We start from the raw sequence: 4,932 nt of genomic DNA on the forward strand, positions 1-4,932 counted from the left end.
AGCATCCAAAATGTCATTGGTGATTGATTACTCTAGAAATCCAAAGCTCTTTGTCATATGAACAAAACGTGTTTCTGCATCATTGTGAAATTAGGGAAAACTGAAGAATATGGAGCAGAAAAAAAATCCAGGGGTAATGAGAACAGTCAGAATCCTTCCCTGAACAGTGTTTGGCTGATTTTGAATCGGATTGAATATGGGGAAGGTATTGGGGTAAAGGAGGAATGAGCATAAAGCTTTCAGAACTTGAATAGCTTGTTTCAGTTTGGATCTAAACAAGTGTCCTTCTGGATCTCATGTTTGGAACATTTGGTCTCCAGTTGCTGGCACTATTTCGGGAATCTATGTAATCTTTCCAGGCCATGTAATGGTTCCTTCTCTGTCTGCTTCACCTTCCCATCTATGATGGATTGCAGCTCTCTGAACTCATAAGGCAAAATTCCCCTTTCTTCTATGAAGTCTGCCTGGAATTTTGGTCACAGGAATGTATATAGAACTAGTATATTAATTACTAAAAAGGGAATCATTTTTGCTCTATTGTATGTATGAATGTACGAACGTGGTAACTGTTGCCAGATTTGTAATAAGCATGACAAAACTTAAAATTGCTGAGCTATTAATTGTAAACCTCATTACATAAATGTAAAATAAGCAAACTTTCATTGTGCTCTATAAACACAATAAATGGTTCATTTGCAGGTGGTGGCTGAAGGCCAAGAAAGTAATCAGGATGTTACTCTCCATTTTCTCTGATAATACTGCCCACTGAGTTTACATTGAATAACACATCTCCCGGGGCAAAAACGTACTAAATCGTTACCTATTGCAGACTTCCTTTTGCTTCATCTATCCTAAACAAGAGAGCCCCATTCTTCTCCATAAAGATGATTAAACTCTGACAGGATAAGGCAAGGAGAGGCCAGCACTAGATCCCAAAAGCACGTACTTTCCAACTTGTAAGAGAAAAAAGAATGCTCAGGAATGTGTCCTGGTGCTGTTTGGGATCAGAGGATCAAGACGGAACCAGTGCAGAATAAACATTCACTGAAAACCCACACTAGGTCAAGGTCCCTTGAGGTAGAAATGATGAAGTACATGTAATACACGAACAAAATGCAGGTCCTGTCTACAAACCAGCCTGTGGTTCACTGTTTGCACGGGAGTGTGCCATAGTCCCCAGATATTTTAATTCTTTTATCCTTTACTCTTCGGCAATTTCATAAATACAATGGACGTTAGTCCTTCTCAGCCCTGTTAGTCTCGTCCTCACTTCTCCTCCTCCTCTGAAACCTTCTTCCCAAGGAAGTCCTTCCTATTTGGATGTCTTGTGAGTGTGTGAGCCCCTGAAGTTAAAAAGTTGCCTCTATGCGCATGGCATGTTATTTACTGGAAGATGGGCCACTTACCAGTGGCTACAACACAGAGGTGACACACCTGTTCATCCAGGTAACATTAGCTGTCAATGGCCACTCGGAGACATAACCAAAAATAATTTTTAACTCAATCACTTGGCATCTTGTAGCCAGTAAAGATAAGCTATAAAATTAAACATCAAGAATTTTTGTTGCGGTTTTAACTAGAATATAGTTTACACCAAATATAAGTACATTTTAAGCATATGGTTCAAATGATTTTGGCAGATGTATTCATCCACATAACTAACACCCAGTAAACATGCATACATTTGCCATCCCAGAAGCAGTATGTTGTCCGTTTCTAGTTCTTCCCCCTCCACCTTACCTCAGAAACAACTACGACTTTGATTTTTCTTATGCTATACAAAGAGATCCATACCTATAGTAGTGTGAGATACTCTTCACTCTGAAGAGCTTCTGAATGGGAAACTCCCAGGAATCTATGAGATTGAGCCTAGCTAAGACTCATAGCAATGGGAGAGCCTTAAACTTGTAGCCTGAACCAACCATCTCTATAATCAGGCAAGACTTTCAATGAAGGAATGAAAATACCAAGCCAGCCACAAAACCTTTGACCCACAATTTGTCAGGCCTACAAGATATGCAGGGTTAAAAGTTGAAGCAGAATTTGAGGGAAGGGCCAACTGACAACTAGCCCAGCTTAAGACCCATGCCATGAGAGGAAGCCTACCCCTAACACTATTAATGCTATTCTGCTATACTTGCAGATAGGGCCTAGAATAGCTGTCATCTAAGAGGTTTCACCCAGCAACTGATGAAAACAGACGTGGAGAGCTAAAGCCAAGCATTAAGCAGAGCTTCAGGAATACTGTGGAAGAAGGGGAGGAAGAATTGAAGGAGCCAGAAGGATCAAGGACATCACGAAAAAACCTGCAGAATCAACTAAACTGGGCCTATGGGAGTCCGTAGAGATTGAACTGCCAACCAGAGAGTGTGCATGAGATGGACCCAGGTCCTCTGCGTAGATGTAACAGTTGTGCATCTGTTTCTTCTTATGAGACTCATAACAACAGGTGCAGAGGGCTGACTCTGACTACATTGTCTGCCTTTAGATCCCTTCCCCTTAACTAGGCTGCCTGTCTAACCTGAATAGATGTTCCTAGTCTTACTGCAACTTGGCATACCAAGGCTGGTTGATATCCATTGGAGGCCTTCTCTCTCCTGAGTAGAAAGCAAGGAGATGTGGAAGTGGCAAGGGAAAGGAAGAGGGAAGAACTAGGAAAAGGAGAGAGGGGAGGCTGTGATCAAGATGTAAAGTAAATAAATAACTTAATACAAAATTCATGCAATGTATTCTTATCACAGTTTCCCTCCCATCCATCTCCTCCAAGGTCCTTCTCCCTTTCCGGCCATCAAAATCCAAACTTTCTTCCTTGCTGTTTAAAAAAAAAGCATTTTAAAAATGCAAATGATAAAATAAAAATAAATAAATTGTAATTTTAAAACAGTAGAAAGAAACACATAAAAAGAATAAAAACAGACTAGAAACTAAAATACATGCACAAAAGACAAGTGACTTATATTTTTAATTTTATCAAAGATTGCCCAACTGTTGTACAAAGTTACATTATTTTACCTCTCTGCCCAGAATATATGAGATTTAGTTGTCCCATATCTCATGCTATAGTACTCTGTCTTTGAAACTTTACCCACCCTACTGAGTAGAGTAAGCTCACAATAAAATTCAGGAAAAGGTGTTTTTCCAACTGCTGATGGCATTGATCACTTTCCCATGAGCTTACTGGTGAGTCCTATGTTTTCTCTTGCAAAAAAGCTTTACTTTTCTATACTTTAAAATTGGTTTATAATTTATTGTTAGTTTTTGGAGTTTTAAAAACATTATTAAGATCTTTGTGAATAGATATATTTTAATACTTTGCTAAATGTATGGATTGTTGCTCTGTCTTTTAGCAGCATCTTTGATAAATCAGTTTTTATATAGTCAGACTATTTTTCTTGTATGCTCTTTCCCTTTTATATTTTACTTAGGACGTTTTTGTTTACCTTATGATGATGCACATGCACTCTAAGGCTGCCTTCTATGGCCTTATATTTCCAGAATCTGCTCGCTCACGAAAATCTAGCAACCCTGCCCAGTGACAAGCAGGGCAGCTCTGCTTATATAAAACATCGCTGTGTGCAACCATAACGAGAGGGCGTGGTGAGTAAAAGTGTTGTCTCTTGGCATCAAAACAAGCCAAGGTCAGAGGGTCCTGACCTCTCACCCTACTCAAAGCACTTCCTTTCATGACAGACCTACCTTGGAACCTTGCTCCTTCCTCAGGGTGGACGGACCCTTTTTATCACCAGGTTCTCCTCTTCTAAGCTCTTCGTTCCTCAGTAACTAGGGTTGCCAAGCAACCATTCAGGTCACTGGGATATATTTGAATTGCAGTTAAGCAAAGATAGACAATAAAGTTTATTAATATTCTTAAATAAAAACATAAGAAAGAGTTATAACATGGTCCAAGTATTCCATGGAATAAATTTATACTGAGAAAAATGAACAATAACACATTTACTGCCTATCTGGAAACTGGATACCTTGTGTTCTCGCTTGCTGTATCTGAGAATTTGGCCTACATCCCACATTGTTATACCCTCTAAATACTAGTTCATCAATGTATTCTGAATCAGTCCTTTCTGTCTATCTCTGGATGAAAGACTCTTGGAGAAGATGCTTTATTTATATTCCATTTCAGTAGCTACCTAATTACCTCAAAACTGTAATTGCAACACCATTTAGCATCAGAAGGTACTGACTGATGGTTGCCAGTCAATAGATTTAAAGGTCAACATGCTTAGCCAATGAGTTTGAACTGTAGCCTTGCTGATGTAACCTGTGCCCCTAAAAAGTATAAAAACTGCTTGTAATAGCCATTCGCCTTCTAGTTACTCACCTTGAGAGACTGATTGAGGGTGGACCCAGACACACCAGAAAATAAACCTCTTGCTTTCACATGGAAAAAAAACCATTTCAAACACAGTCTTTATCATATCTTACATGTTCAATTCTCTTCTTTCTTTTAGGATAAACCTAAACTCTTAAACTTGGCCGTCATTGCTGCCAATTTATCTCCCCAGCTTCTCTCTAAGCAGTCAGTATCTTTCACACTCCATACACTCTTCCAATTATGAGGAAACTTTCAATCAAAAAAGTCCAAACTCTGCCCTTTGGTTCAAGTATACACACATGAATGTTCTTTCAGTTGATCACATAAATCTCACTAATACTTCTGTTATGGTCTGTTCACTGTCAGATATATTCTTACTTTGTTCTGATTCAACTCTCCAGAGCCACGTGGCCATCGCTATGCTTGTGGGGATGTCTTGATCATCTGACAGTTGAGCCTGAACAGAAGACATTGCAGGCCATAGGGGTCACAGACGAGCTATCTTCACACTCAAGAGCACAGTGGCCCACCAGAGGCTATGGAAGTCAGGCATTACAGTGTGGGCAGATAAGACAGCATCACGTTCCAAAGGAAGAGGGTAG

This window comes from Rattus norvegicus, chromosome 11, assembly GCF_021556685.1.
Source record: "Rattus norvegicus strain SHRSP/BbbUtx chromosome 11, alternate assembly SHRSP_T2T, whole genome shotgun sequence".
Lineage (NCBI taxonomy): Eukaryota > Metazoa > Chordata > Mammalia > Rodentia > Muridae > Rattus > Rattus norvegicus.